This window comes from Lissotriton vulgaris, chromosome 4_1 (assembly GCF_964263255.1).
Source record: "Lissotriton vulgaris chromosome 4_1, aLisVul1.2, whole genome shotgun sequence".
Classification (NCBI taxonomy): Eukaryota; Metazoa; Chordata; class Amphibia; order Caudata; family Salamandridae; genus Lissotriton; species Lissotriton vulgaris.
Genome location: NC_141691.1, coordinates 1,439,563,949 through 1,439,581,036, shown reverse-complemented (window position 1 = coordinate 1,439,581,036; position 17,088 = coordinate 1,439,563,949).

Genomic DNA, 17,088 nt, shown 5'->3' with positions numbered 1-17,088 from the left:
ATTGTTGTTTGACCATGTGGCTGGCAGCCACTTTGTGTAGCCAGTCAGTGTGCTTTTGACATAGGCCTGCACATGTTCTTTAATTGGTCCATGCCTCCTTGCTTGTTGTTGTTTGACCATGTGGCTGTTTGCCATCTAGTGCAGCAAGCAGTGTGATTTTGCCATTGGCCTGCATGTGTTATTTGTTGAGTCCACCATGCCTCCTTGCTAGATATTGTTCAAGAGAAACAGGTTACAGGGTAAAGAGGGTGCACTGCAGGAAATTTGGCTTAAGTAACAATGTATAAATCACAACAGGTGCTCAAAGGCAAGATAGGGAAGGTCACCTCACTCCCCCAAAACTCCCTCGAACAAACGCTCTGGGTATTCAGAATTCAAAAATTCTCGCCGAGCACGGCAGGCAATTACATAAATTACAAACGTTGTTTCACAATTTATAAAAGTATCTATGTAAATGTACCTGTGTTATTATATTCAAACTTTTGTACTTTTCCATTGCCCACCAACAGGAACTGCAATTCCCACAGTGATAAAAGCCCTTTTGTCGTACTCGTAACCAATCACTTTGACTTGTTGGTATTACAGGTTTGGGGTAACTTGGACTCACTAGATTAGCAATAGTCATCCCTTTCTGATATGTAACACTTGGTTTGTCTGTTAGAAAAGGTTTCAGATCTTTATCAGAGCATAACATATGCCAATATTTCCGCATAATGTTGTAGAGTTTATGACTCCCTTTACCAAAATTGGTAATCATTCTGACTTTCTGATCTTTCTTAACTATATCATTCCTAATATTAGGTTTCAATGTAACATCTCTTTGTAATTTAGATTGTTTTAGAACTAATAAGAGACACCGGAAGTCACATTACTGATATATCTTTTGATTTACTTGTCACGAATTAAGAGATCCATGTCTTTCTTTCACTTAGGTGGTGATTTTTATTTAAATATATAACTAATTTTCTGATAGTAGCATATACTGCTAATAGTTTACCATAGTAGGTGTGTTATACTATGTTCCTATTGTTTTCTGGCTTGCAGCCCTGAGGAAGTTGATTAGGCATATGATTGATGCCCAACGAAACACGTGTTGGCTGCAGAGTGTGAGAAATTTGGAGCTCTTGAATAAAAAGGATCAACATCACTTCTACTAAAGGACTTTGGTGTCTGATTTGGAAATGGATTGAAATACGGACTTGTAATTTCAAATTACATTTTATTGAACTCTAAATTAAGGATATTTCTGATTTGAGTGCTCGGCGAGAATTTTTGAATTGCTAGTTATTGTTGTTTGACGATGTGACCAGTGGCCTTTTTGTGTAGCCAGTCAGTGTGCCTTTGTCATAGGTGTGTATGTGTTGAGGCCAAGCTTCCTCGCTTGTTGCTGTTGTTTGACCACGAGGCTGGTCTCCATTTTGTGCAGCCAGCCAGTGTGGTAAATCCTGTTTTTCCCAGTTTTCAAGACCATTTTCTAGGGAGACTTATAGAAGAGGGCTATGCCTTTTTGTTTTTGTTAATTATTTTGTACTTTTTCCCGATATCAGTTTAATGTGCCTGAGGAACATTGTAGAATAGGCATAAATAAACAGGGTTTAAAAATTATTTGTACTATTTTTCCTCTGCACCTACTTGCCACCAAGTGGGTGTCACACAGTCCCCTAGTACACCAGAAATAATAATTTTCTTTTACATTTCTTTATGTATTTTCTAGTGTTTTCATTTGCAAATGTCTGCCACCTGTCACACACCAGCAGTAATTTTCTTCTAAGGATTATCATTACCCCTTTTCCTGTTGACCCCCTGCCTTTCATAGGCACACACCAGCATTTACATTTTGAGGATTACTCAATTTTTCCCTGAACCCCCTGCCAATTATAGGCACACACTGGCATTCATTTTTTAAGAATTACTCCTTTTCCACTTGCACCACCCTACCTGTTACAGGAGTCTCTGCTTAAATGCAAATAAAGCACACAGTTACATCTGTATGTTATTATCCTGATTGAAATATTATGTTATGGTGGTGTAGTCTTACTTTGAAATGGACACACTATTGTTAATTATTTAGGCTAATCACACTAAATTATATTGTCTGTACTATGAATAATTTAAACTGCAAAATGCCACATTTCACTAAATGTTTTTCCTGCTTGTTTACTTTTAGATGCACAAGAGACATCACCCACAGTACTGCAAGACAGAAGGCCATTACAAAGTGACATAGCACAACATGTGTGTCCTCCTCTCATCTGCTTATGCATCTAAGTGCCAAGAGACAGAGCTTGAAGATGGCTCCAAAAAAAGATGCTGGCAAGAAAGTGGCTGGTGAGGTAAAGAAGTGGCAGAATGTCACCACTGGCATGTCGCCCTCATCCTTTTTCAACACAGTTTGTGTTCCTGCTGCACCGTCCTCCAAGCTGCAAACTGGGAGTAACATGCCCGCATCAATGATGGCACCAACCAAACCTAAGCCCAAGCCCTTGTCTCTCAGTGAGGCAGACACTGCAATAATGGCGACAGGCAGTGAGTCAGGATTGGATATGTCCCAGCCCCAAACTAGTACTCAATCATTAAAGGAAACTGAGCAAAGTTGACAATAGGAGCTGCACACCACAATAGATTTTCCTGAAGTAGGTGCTGAACAAGAGATTGAGCTCCCTGCTGAGCAAGATGTAACTCTTCTTAAACCATTGGCTTCCAAATCTCCAGCAAGAAGTAGAAAGGGAACTCCATCCCCTTCTCCAAATCCCCTTCTGATGATCTAAACACGGATTGGGCCCCTACTGAGTCCGAGACCCACCATGAGAGACAAGGGGAAAAAAAGTACCTGAAAACCTTAGAATTATCGAAGGAGATAGGGAGGACAAGCCTGTCATTGCCATGGAATCTGGTTCAGAAGACATCACCCCTCCTATTTTACCTACTCTGAAGGATGTGGCACTAGTACCACACCACCTTCAGTGTCTATATTTGTAAGGTCCCCGCTGCGACCTGCATCCACCACTACCTCAGTTGATATATGCACTGAAGACAGGCAATTGTAGAAATACCCACCTACCTCCAGTTTTCCGGACACTGGCAGAGGCATCAGGGGTACAATAAAAAAGTTTGTCTCCCCAGTTTGAAACTTCTTAATGATTAGAAAGTAGGAGGATAACATTGCAATATTCTCCATTTTCCACACAAATGTTCCTCGAGGAAATCATGGTTCCCACCATGGTATTGGAGGCCAAATGACCTATATGAAGAAAACATCATACAATCCGGTGGGAGGAGCACCTTAAAACAATTGCTACTGGTAGTGGTGGTGATTAGTGAGTGGATTCAGCTCAGACCATGGTGGGAAGTGATGAGGAAGAAGAGGGTGACAGCTTTACGCAAGCAGCCCTGTCCTCAGCAGGGTGCAATTATCACCTGCATCACATCAGCAAACTCAAAATGGCATAAGAGCCAGCTGGAGACACCATAGCATACAGTGAATGCCCCAAGACATACGTTAAGTTTAGCACCTCCTGGGTTTCTCCGAAAGTCACCTGTCTCAGTGGTACTACAAAAGAAAAGAATTCAGCCTACTATTATGGGCATATTTTGACAGGAGGGCCTCTACTAAGATAACCACCCAATTGCACATTTGTACAATGGGAAGCTGGCTAGAATAGTAGTGCTGGAACTGCTCCCTTTTTCTTTTGTTGAAGGGATGGGATTTTTAGACTTTATGGTGCCAATCGAAATGGAAGGTTCCCAGTCAAGCCTATTTTCCCAGAGTTGCTGTTCCAGCACCACATCACGATAGGCTGCAATTGGTTGGACAAGCTTTGCAGGCAGTGCTTTTCACACTATTCACCTGATGACAGACATGTGGGCCAGACGTCAAGCAACTGATTACATGTATATCATTATATAGGCAACTCTATCTTCATGTCTCAGCACTGAAGGAACATTTAAGGTCATTTGGCGGCATGTAAAAGGGGTGATGTTTGACATAGAGATATCCCATACAGTTGCAAACATATTGGAAGACTTTGACAGCAATGTGATTGAATGGCAGTAATCCAGAGATCTCAGAACTGGATTTGTTGCCACGGACAATTGTAGTAATATAGTTAAGAACACAGCAGGTGTTGACTATTATAGGGTCCTGTGTCTTGTGCATTGCATCAACCCGATTTTGCAGGACATTCTAAAGACATATTTAGTAACATACTGACCACCTGCAGAAAAATGTATTTGAACTCATTTCAGTCATTCTTTCAAAGCCCGAAAACAGGTGTGGATCATTCGGCCTGTTACTAGAGAAGTACTAGTTAAGACTCTCATACAGGAGGTACCAACACGCTGGAACTTGACAAATTACATGTTGCTATGTCTGTTTGAGCAGTACAAACCAAATCTATGACTATGTCATTCGAAGAGGAGGGGATAGAACTCAGAAAAATATGATCATATAGGTGGACAAATGGGGCCTAGTGAAATTCCTCACATAGATGCTACTTCTTTTTGAGGTTTTCACACGGGAGGTAAGCAAAAAGAACAGTACGATGAGCCCAGCTATCCCATTGATGCATCTGCTAAAGAAGATGTCACAAAAAATACTTGATCCAGGATACAAAAAATACTGAACTCTTTTCTTCTTTTTTCAGAAGGGGATGTTTCACTACATATGATGTAGATCATTGAGCAAATTGAGCAAGCAAGAGACCTAATAAAGTATAGTTGGAAGATAAGAGTCCAATGCAAACAATCTGACATGCAGCCTTCAACATCCGGAGAGGGCAGTGCTGTTGTCTCACAGCAGCCAACACCAGCAGCAAGTGCACCAACATCCACATTAACAACAGCAACAGAAGAATCAGACCCAACGTCTGCAATGGCTTGGTTTCAAGTAACAGGCCTTAAGTCAAGTACAGAGGCGAAGGCAAAAGAGGTAAAGCAAGTGGCCATTCAGAGGATGTTCCAAGACTATCTAGATGACCCAAAAGATGACGTGGAACAAAACCCATTGGTCTATTTGTATGCAAAGATGCACTGATGACCAGAGCTCAGAAGGCTAGCAAAAAAGCATCTGGCTTGTCTGTAGCCAGTGTGTCTACCGAGCATGTGTTCAATGCAGCTGATGTCGTTTTCACAGTGTGAAGGACCAGTCTCTTGCCACAAAATTTGACCATGATTAAAATCAACCACACTTCATATCACACAATTGCATTGTTCATAAAACACCACAGAAGAATACGGAGGATGAGGGCAGTTAGTCAGACTCAAGTGCATTAGCTGACCAAAAGCTAGGGGAACCACATAAGGCAGACTCTCTTCTCCTGATGGAGTATGCCACCATAGAACTTTCAGAATATTGCTAAACAGATTTACCAAAAAAGAAAAATGTATATATATATATAGAGGAACATTACAAATTTTGGGTCTGATTTATATAGCCCCAGACTTAGGCACATATATGGCTGGATTAGAGTTGGACCAGTGTGCACTGAAGAGGTCTCCCTATTTCCCTCAAGGACATTGGAGACTATTCCTGCCTCTGTCCTATACCTATCCCTCTTTATTTAGTCTCTAAAAGAAATGCCCTAGTAAAGATCATTTCATTAACAGGACTGCCAATGTCATCGCCATGCTGAAGTGTTTGTCTTTGTCACACCTTTTACCAACTCGCTGTTCCCATCCATTCATCAAACCCCCAACCCTCTTTCCTTGGGCTGTGTGAAAGATTGAAGTGTGACTTATGAATTTACACAATAAATGGATCACATGCTTGGTGAGGCGGACGTGCTAAAAGCAACACCAACTCGCTGCAGGATCTTCTCTTACGGAGCAATAGCCCACACCAACCCCACTTACTCACCCACCCATTAAATAGTGCATAGTCATATATAACAGCATTCATCAACATCATCAATCAGGTCTTGTACTGCTTAGATGCTCTATCTTCTCCTGTTCAGAGTCCACTACTCATGAATAGAGGATTCCGTATGTTTAGTTTTAATTGTTTTTATAAATTAATTAAATAGCACCCCATTTCTCAGATGTTACTATTGCTAATCTTCATATTAGGTTTTCTTTGTGTCGTGGTGGTAGTCTGGTCTCAGTCTTTGACAAGTTGTAATATAAATAACCCACTCATTCTGTGTTTTCTTTCAATCTATTTGCCTGTGATGGATAATCCTTTTCATTAATCCTACAGTTGTAGTTCACATAGGTGGGAATGTGACCTCACTTGTGATGTCATCCATGTGAGCTTGCTAGCCTCTTACTACTACTGCCACCATTAAGAAGGTAATTAGACAAACCTTGCAATAATGTTTTGGAAGATTGAGAGAGGTAGCAGTGACAGCTTCATATGTTTAGGTAAGGGAACTAAGAAGTGAAATGAACTAGTTTAGTTAGTAACTTCTACTGAAGATTATGATTTGTTTTAAGTATGTAAATTGTAGGCAATATAGAATTAGGCATACCCCCCTTGTGGTCAATATAGTTACAGAGGTAAGTAGGGCAAAGGCATAACTTGGGGAGAGGATGTGGTCCGTCGACTAGACTGCCGACTTTGGTGCTGGAAACCTTGGTGCGAGCATCGGGGTTGCGTCCACATCCTGTGATTCTGGGCACATCACTTAATCTGTATCTACAACAAGAGAGAAAGGGAAAGACGGCTACTCTCCTACCCCTTATTTAAATGACTGTAATCAACAAAAGAGCGCCCTGAACACTACAACCATGAAGAACCATATTCTTCCGTGCAAATAAGGTGAAAAACCTGTCCTAAAAGTGAGTGGTCAGTTGGTACAAAAATATATAAGAAGGAAAAGGGGAAAATTAATTATTTTCTAAAAGAACCCTCACTCACCCTAGAGGTGACATGCTTCATCATTGGGTTTGTTCACAGGGGGGCTGACTATCCCCTCCTGTGTGCTACCACGCCTGCAAGTGCAGCGGAGCAGGTATGTGTGAAAGTGGTGATCAGTGCAAAAAGTGTGTGGTTAAAAGATCACAACCGTGCCTCAACAGACTTTATTCGGGGCCAGTTGTTTCACATTAAAATTGGTGTGATCACTGGATGTTTTAATTTTTGTCCAGGGATACCAATAGGTGACTGGTCAACATGTTTCTGCTGTAAAAGCTAAAGTCAGCTCAGCTTTCTTCAGGACCAAACTAAAAATAAAAATAAAACAATCCTACGGGGGTCCAAGCACGCTAAGGCCTGCCCACACCGTTAGGAAATGAAAAGTGAGGTAAGATAACAATTTGTACTATCCTCAGGATAACTCACGGTTTACCCATCCAACTCCTGTTAGTCATCAGGCGTTGTATAGTGCTAGTTTTTATGAACCGCTACATGGGCTCAGAGGGATCAGCAGATCTTCACTCGCTGTCAGAATTGCAGACCGCGAGACACGCCGCCTCTTAACCTACTCGGTTGCTCCCAATGGCCCGGTTCATAAAAACTAGCACTATACAATGCCTGATGACTAACAGGAGTTGGATGGGTAAACCGTGAGTTATCCTGAGGATAGTACAAATTGTTATCTTACCTCACTTTTCATTTCCTAACGGTGTGGGCAGGCCTTAGCGTGCTTGGACCCCCGTAGGATTGTTTTATTTTTATTTTTAGTTTGGTCCTGAAGAAAGCTGAGCTGACTTTAGCTTTTACAGCAGAAACATGTTGACCAGTCACCTATTGGTATCCCTGGACAAAAATTAAAACATCCAGTGATCACACCAATTTTAATGTGAAACAACTGGCCCCGAATAAAGTCTGTTGAGGCACGGTTGTGATCTTTTAACCACACACTTTTTGCACTGATCACCACTTTCACACATACCTGCTCCGCTGCACTTGCAGGCGTGGTAGCACACAGGAGAGGATAGTCAGCCCCCCGTGAACAAACCCAATGATGAAGCATGTCACCTCTAGGGTGAGTGAGGGTTCTTTTAGAAAATAATTAATTTTCCCCTTTTCCTTCTTATATATTTTTGTACCAACTGACCACTCACTTTTAGGACAGGTTTTTCACCTTATTTGCACGGAAGAATAGGGTTCTTCATGGTTGTAGTGTTCAGGGCGCTCTTTTGTTGATTACAGACATCACTTAATCTCCCTTTGCCTGAATGTGTCCTTGAGTAACGGAACTGCGAGGACCAGCAGCCCGAAAATCTGCCACAGCTGGTCCTCTTCCTGCCCTCCTCCTGCCTCCTGAAAACTGCTTGCAGCCCCCACTTCACGGGTGCCGCTCGTAGCAGAGGGGACTTTGCCATTTTCGTGCCTGGATATTGCAGCTTACTTTCCGGGACTGCGAGGACCAACAGCCCGAAAATCTGCCACAGCTGGTCCTCTTCCCGCCCTCCTCCTACACAGCGTATTTAGACCACGAGGATCTCCCGCTCCGCGGGACGCGCGCGGGTGCGCGCTGGAAGAAGCCTGGGCCAAGGGCGGGCCCGTTTATGCCCGTTGTTGCCCGGTGGAGACCGGACCGGGCCACCTCTCTAACATCTGGTTTACACACTGAAGGCCGCATTGGGACTGTAAGTATCTGTCCCATTTACTTACATCTGTACTAGGGTAATGGTGGGGCGCAAAAGCAAAAGCAAATGCAAAAGCAAAAAATTACAGCGGGAGGTCATGCTGCAGGGACCCTGGATGGTTTCATTTTGAGGGCAAACACACTACTGGATCATGAGATAACCCTGTTTGAGAGTCGGATCTCGCTAAGAGATCCTCGTTGGGCCAGACATTTGATCCGCCTACTCCCTTGTTAGATTCAAGTGTCATTGATATATTATTCTCTAGTTCTTCCCGCACCCTGGGTGGTGTCACTAATGAAACTGGTATCCAGCTCATCCCTGTCAGATGGCGGAGAGCGGTATTCTGGGGTATGAGCGCTTGCAAACGCTCATACCCCAGAATGCCGCTCTCCGCCATCTGACAGGGAGACTGTGTGCTGGTAAATTTTAGAGATGCACGCACAGTATCTCACATTTGTAGGAGGGTGCAACCTGATTCTGAGACAGTAATGCAACCCCTGCCACTGTTGTATTTTTATCCTCCTGGCCCCGCCCGTCCAAGGCAATTAACTGATCAGAATTGGAAGATGGTGGGGTCTTATGCATGGGTGGGATATAATAGGGAGAGGCATGGAGCTCTACCTGTACCCTTAGATATTTGTACCCAAAATAGATATAGTTGTCTGGACACGATTGATTGACTGGAGTACGGGGATGTTGTCCCTAGTGGGGTATCCATAGGGGGCAAGAGGGTTGAAGGATGGAAGAGGATAAGGGAGATCCGCACTAATATGTCTAACAACACAAGTACAGGACAAAGCATGCTGATGGCAGATTCCCTTGCCCCCCCATACTATCCAGCAGATATCTATTGTAAGCGATCCCGAACCGATACCAAAGGAACCAACTAGGCCATTTACCGCTATCCCGGCGGACGGCCGCCCACCAGGCACCGTGTTTTATGACATGGCAACTGCACAGGACGACCCCAACGAGTTGATCCTGAGTATTGATCAGGACAGGAAGGCAGTAACAGTTAAGATACTGTCGTGGAATGTGGCTGGCCTGCCAAATAAAATGGCCTGTCCTAACTGGGGATCTTTTGTAGACGAGAACGATGTGTGTCTCTTCCAAGAGACATGGGCCCGTGAAGAGCAGTATCGGCGGGGTTTGCCTCATTCCATGTGCCAGCACTCTGGGGTGGGAGAGGCAGACCATCGGGAGGCCTTACTATATGGGTTGGCTCCCATCTGGGATGCACCGCCACAACATTAGTAACCCATTCCAATGATGTTCAATGTATGGTTCTAACATGGGCTAATCACCTGAAGCTTGCCCTCATAAATGTGTACTCCCGTCCTGTGAGTATAGCCAGTGAGTACTATTGAAGAACTGTCTAATTTCTTGCTAACTCTCCCGAGTGATATCTATTTGGTGGTTGGGAGGGACCTGAACTGCCACTTCGAGCCGCTGGAGGGCTTGAAGGATGAGTCTTGGTAGCAGAAGACGACTACTGGTCCATACCACCGACTCAGGCTCCATCCCCGAGAGCATGGTCACCGCTAGCTATACAGATCACAGCGCTAACATTAAATCACTCTCTACGAGCCCGTAATGGGCGCACTCCATCTGATAGACCAGCAAAGTGCACTTTTATCAAACCGGGCCATATGTCACGTTTGGACTACATTCTGGCAGAAACACAGCTGTGGCCACTAGTTATAGATTTTAATGTAGCTACGCCAGTTGAGAGTGACCACAACCCGCTGATTCTAGAGCTTGGCCCGCTCGGCACCAGGGGGAGCAGCAGCTTGGCTCCTGGGGATGCTGTTGATAGGCTCATTCTTTCAGATGATAGGCGAAGAGTTAGATGGGACAAACTCGCTGATAATCCAGAAGAAGTCTGCAAACTGTATAGCATCATTGTCCCCATATTTGCTGAGGTTGATGTGCTAATCACGCAACCAGTTTTTCCAGACTATTATACTAAAATGCAGGCGTCTCACTCGGATTTAGTAACCAAGTTGGCTGAGGTATTTAATCCTCAGAGAACAAAGGAGAGTAAAAGGGCCAGGCAGCAGTCATTGTATAATGCACTTTGTAGGAAGGCCAAGTCTGAATTAATACAGGCAGTAAAAGAGAATACTGACAAAATTGAAATTAAAGCCAGGAGAATATACTACAAAGAAATTATCAAATGTGCAAAGGAGGAGTGGGATTATGTGAAGTGGGCTAATCCATCTGTGGCACTAAGACACAAAGATCCCCGGAAATTCAGGGCAATAGTAAACAATGGTTCGGGGGAACTCAAACCGGCCATTGAATCGAATATAGCACCCGAAGCCTGGGAAAACCACTTTCGGGCTCTGTACCAAAGTGAGGACCAGCTAGATGCTCCTGAGTTAATGAGGGTACAGCCAGTTTTTAATTTACAGGCAGAGGCAGTTCCTAATTTTACACTTACTGAAGTTTGCAATGCTATCTCCAAATTGGCCTCGGGTAAAGCCCCCGGTTTAGATAAACTTCTAGGCGATCTCATTAGGCAGGAACCGAGGATATGGGGGCCATACTTCCTGATCCTCTTTAACACAGTCCTGGGAGGTATGACGGTGCCCTGCACTTGGCTGGGGGTGGAGATAGTCCCCATTTTCAAAAAGAGGGGTAAGGCAGGGCTGTGTGCTCGCACCGACCCTGTTTTGCCTCTATGTCAACGGGGTAATTTCGCATCTGAATCGACTGCAGAGCAATGATGCCCCAAAGTTGGCGGTTAGTAGGGTTCCCGCCATCATGTTTGCTGATGATACCCTGTTGCTGTCTAAGTCCCCAATGAGGATACAGCACATATTGGACGGTTTTGATGATTTTTGTAGACTGAGGGGTTTGGAGATCAATTTACTCAAAACGAAATTCACTACTCACTATTCACTACTCGCCCAAATCCAAGATTAGGTACATCAAGCCTCGAAAGGGTATCAACTTTTGACTATCTGGGGGTTACCCTAAACGAGTATTTGACGTGGGGCCCTCAGATAGTCAAATCTCAGCTAAGGCTGTCCGAACTCGCTGGTGGTATTCTGAAACTATCTAATACTTCTTCCAACAAACCGGTTGCCCCTCCCCTGGAGGTATATAAGACGCAAGCGAGGGGTGCGATCGTCTATGGTGGGGAATTATGGGGTTACTCACGGAGGACTAAATTGATTAGGACTGAAAATAAATTCATAAGACAGCTGCTGGCCTTACCTTCTAGCACTCCGCTTCTGCCCTTAAGGCTTGACTTGGGACTTAGGCCTGTTGATGAGGTGTTATCGCTTAAACCCCTAAGGTTCTGGCGCAGGCTTTGGGTGACTCCTGAACTTGCTAATTACTGACAGGAATTAGCTAAATTATTTACCCTCCCCGAGGCTAGGAGAATTCCCTGGGTTAGATTCATAAAGAATTAATTTTTAAGGCTCGGATTGCATGCTCTGTGGACTTACCCGGGGAACGGTGCCAGTAGGATCACTCGAAAAAACCTTACTAAGATTTATTATGAAAATAATCACACTGCTACATTGTCCAATTCTGCAACCGGTACCCTAACTGCTTTGTTTTTAACTGTTAAAGACTTCTATAAATTTGAAGAATTCATGGATGAAATCTATCCTATCTTGGCTAGAAAACTGTACATACAGTGGAGATACAGGGTTTTACCCCTCCGAGATTTTGTCAACAAGTGGTCCCCAGCAGGATCTGAAAAATGTCCAGGGTGCAGCTATGACAGCGAAAATGATCTTCATGTTCTATTCTTCTGTCCAGCTTATGATAAGTCCAGGAAGTACTGGCTTGTGCCCCTGTGTAAGAATCTGGGATTCAAATATTGCATGCATGCTTTCAGAGTTTTAAAAACAAACACAACTAGACCAATTGTTTTTGCCATGTCACAATTTCTAGTAACAATGTGGCGCAATCGAATGTCTTTAAAGCTATATGAAAGCGATACATAGCTACTATATCACGGGAATGCTGATCTTTTTGTATTTGTAATTTTTCTCGCTTGCTATACTATATTGTATCTGTAACTGCTGAGATTGTATCTTTTCTCCTTTTGATACATTGAATCAAATTTCACCCATGATCATGTTGTTTTTATACATTGCGTATTTTTATAAAGTCACTGTTTTTATTCATGTGTATCTTTTATGGCATTTGGCCGAAATAAAGATTTTATGATGATGATGTAACGGAACAGGTGCTCAAGTTTAGTGCTCAAACACATTTGTTCCGGTCGAGTTTGCCCTATATAAATCAGCATAAAACAATAATAATAAAATAACCTAAAAAGTGGCTTGGTACTGCAAAAGTGGCAAACATTAAGATCCTCAAGTAATAAGACATACCTAGTCTGTGTTGTTCCCAGTCTGTTAGCAGAGTACAGTTTGGGTATAAATAAAGTAAATATGCTGGCAAATAAATAATTGCATGACAAGGAAATTCAGAATCAGCTTGGTAAAGGGTGGGTGGTAAGTTGCATTATGTGCCTGTTCTGAGGGCAGGTTTTTATCAATTAAAAAAACACAGACTGCGCTAAAAGCAGTGGAAAGACAAAAACATATGAATAAACAATTCTCATTAATTTTATCAACAAATAAATCCCACCCTCTCCACCCACAATAGACCCACCCTTTTCCCCAAACAAATAAATAAATCATCCCAACCAACTTCCAAACTAAGTCCAAAAGTCCAAAATTGCCCCACCTGCCCTTCCAAATTTCCATCCTCTCTACCCACAACAAATTCCCCGCCAACCAACAAATTATTTAAAAAAAAAGGGCCTGGAAGGCATCTATGTGGGTGTGGATGCGTGGAGGAGGCAGTCAATGGATGATGATGAGGAGGGACAGCAGTGGTGTATCTCAACTGCCGGCAGCTGGCTAGAGGTTTTAGGTGCAGTGGCACATGCCTAAGCCTCCTCCTCCAAAGCCACCAGCGGTGATATTCAACACAGATGACCTTGATCCAGTGGTGCCACAGCCAGTCAGCTACCTCCTGACGTTATGGTGGACCGGCATGAGTTGCTATATCGAGCTAGAAAAAAAAAGTTTGGAAGAAAGGTAGATGAACGGTTATGTACCTGTTAAGAGGGCAGCTTCTTGCCAATTTAAAAAAACAAAGGCAGTGCAAAGACAAATAACACATGAACAATTCCAATTGACTTTTTTGACAAATAAAACTCATCCTCTCCACACACAACTGACCCACCCTTCTCCTCACACCAATAAATAAATTGCCCCAAACAATGTCCAAAGTAAGACCAAAACTGGCCCAACTGGCCTTCCCAATTCCCATCTTATCTACCCACAACAAATGTCCCTCCTTCCAAAAAAAATATATTAAAAAAGGGCTTAAAGGGAATTATGTGGGTGTGAATGTGTTGCACTTCCAGGCAGTTCCCGTATGATGTAGTAGAGGAGGCGGTAACTGGATGATGAGGAAGAGGGGAGAAGCAGTGGTGTATCACAACTGGCTGGAGATACAGGGGGCAGTAGCACATGCCTCTGCCTCCTCCTCCTCAAAACCCACCAGTTGGCGACATTCGGCATGGATGACCTCCATCTGCTGGTGCCGCCGCAGGGCGCTGCTATCTCCTGATGTGATGGTGGACCAGCAGGAGAAGCTATATCAAGAAAGAAAAAGAAAAAGACAAATTGTAAATAATACTCTGTGTAAACATTTATTTATTTAGTGGCACAGTAGCATAACATGGCTGGTCCCCTAGGGCCGTTAGGATTTTTGGTGTGAATAATCACAGGGCCAATTTTTCACCACATATTCACCACATAAAGCACTGACTGCAAGCAATCAAGCCAGAATGCCACCAGAATAAAAGGGATTGTTTTTGTTTAAAGGAACTCATAGTAAAAACGAAACAGACACTGTGGGGCTTATTCATGAAAGCCCTGCATCAGAATTGCACCCCATAAAGTGGTACATGCATGATGCAGGGCTGTCAAAAAGATTTATGAAGCCACAATAAGCCACCCTTTGTGGCTTTGAGTGGCCTCATAAATCATGAGTAAGGTGACACAGCACAAATTGCTGCTTCACCTTACTCTGTGCCTGGGAGTCATTCCAGAGGCACTGTAGTGGGTTTTCACACCAAACACCCACGGAATTTGATGCTGCCCCTGATTTACAAAAACATTAAACCTAGGAAAGGGCCAAATCTGTAAGCGTTCTGAGGTGAGGCGCAATGAGGAGAAATAATTCCTTGTTTTTTCATCTTTCCATGTGTTCTGCATTCTGCAATACACATAGAAAGAAGAAAATGCATCTTAGATTTGTTTTTATGCAAGAAGATGCCCGTTCCGGCACATAAACAATCCTGCCTGCAACAGAGGCACCCTTGCACCATGTTGCAAGGGTGCCTACATTGGTCCTAGGCTGCTGAGATGGTACCAGCACAGGCAGAAAGAACAGGAATACACTGTATTGCTTAAAAACAGTGCATATCTGCCCTTTCACGTTGGCGTGGGCCAGTGCATCAATGTGACTTGATGTGCTGACCTATGCCAAAAATGCCATAAATTAGGCACTTTGTGTGCAAAAGGAAATATCACTTCTCATTAATGAGCAAGGTATATAGGCAGCACAATTAATTATATTCTTGTTGTGTACCATTAATGGAGGTATGCTAGTGTCAGGTCTGCTACTCTCTGCAGTCTGCAGCTGGGTCAGCTATAATGGACAATGTAGTATCTTACTTTATTTCTAAGGCCCTGCTCTTCTCGGCTGTCTTTCAGTTCTACACTGACTCTAAAGAGGCATGAATAGTAATAATACTACATCGCACATGTTATGTATAAATAGGGATATCCTATCTGGTTTACCTAGAGAGTGGAAAAAATTATGTACTTCAGTAAAAGGAAGGCAACGTGAAATATATTTTATTTTGCAAGTTCATCACAGAGGATCCCATCTGCCAACTCTAAATCAGGCACTTATTCCCACATTACTCCCTTACCTCGACCTCCACCACAAATTATTTTCAAAAAATACTTTAACTTGGCAGTACAAAAAGTTACTTTATTGCAAGGTAAGTTAGAGGGATTAAGATATGTAGAAGTTTTGCTATAGAATAATGGGGTGTTGCTGATCATCACATGCTAAGCTTTTGCTTAGGCAGTAACTGTAGCTGACGATTGACATATTGGAAACATTTGAATTGGTGTAAATCCATCCTGGATGCCATGAAATAAATATACATAAATCACTTGGCCAGAAAATGTGGCACATACAATGAATGGATTTTACAATTATTGTTAGGATTGGTCAGAACTTAGGAAAGAATAATGGAGAGAAGTACTAGAATTAGGTGACTTAGTGGTCACTGAGAAACACAGCTTGATTTTGTTTTGTAATGCATTAAAAACATTGTAATGCTGCATTACCTGGAGCAAATGCACATTGCGAAGCCAACACTGCAGTACCAAATTAAATCATGCTGCAGTTAGGTCACGTGTCTCTCCATGCATTGGGCAGAGAGGTGATGAATGATGATGGGTGGGATATCTGACTCGCTGAACACATACAGTATACTTAATTTGTCAATAAGGAAGCAGTGTGACTTACCACCACCTGTCCCTGCCACAGCTGGAACTCCTTCCCCTACAACCACCTGGGCTTCCTCCATCATACTGGTGCTGCTGGCCCGGTACAGATGGTCTGTGAGGCTAGAAAAGAAATTACACCTTTTAGATACCAGATTCGCCTCCCAAGTAAATATTATTACTTTTTATCAAACAACAACACCAATACCTCACTCCATTTCAGTTAGCAGTATCTTCTAATGAAACTATCACTTTGGGAGATTAGTTGGTTGAAGTGTTAGAAAAGACAGGTAGTCAAACTAGCCAAAACCTTTTTGTAATGGAGGGACAAAGCTATGATGATTCTAACTCATTGAAGCGCAATGAAGGGGTGAAATGGTCAATGAAGGACATTTAGTCTTGGTTGCCACATGCAATGGGGTGCATACATTCTTGCCATGCTGCACTGTCATGAAAAATGCTGATCTACTGTATAATGTAATGATAACACAACACTGGGGGGAGTCCATGCTCATGGCTACTTTCACAATTTGACTGTTTGAACATGAGCAAGAAAGCCTTCTCAACAAACATGTGTGGTGAATAATAGATTACTTCAGCCTGAAATATTCGCAGTACCAAAAATATGTTCTCTTAGTCCTACAGTAGCACAAGACAAATAAGGGGAGCGGGAAAGCTTACTAAAAAAGAAGAAGAAAGCTACAGACAGGAGGAAGTCAGCTACAGAAATATGAAATGCAGAAATAAAGGATAATGTAGGGATAACAAGAATTTAACAAACATTAGATAGAGGAGTTGAGAAAAAAGAGGCAGTATAAAAATGAACAAGGCAAATCATTCTATTAGTGGTAGAGGTAAAATTTAGGGACAGAATAATAGTAGTACTTACTGGAGCCAGCAGGACCCTTTGCCAGAGCGCTGGCGGTGGCGGCCCCCTTGCCCAGCTGTGACTTCCAATTGCCCCTGGGTGCTGGTGTAAGAAATAAAGAAG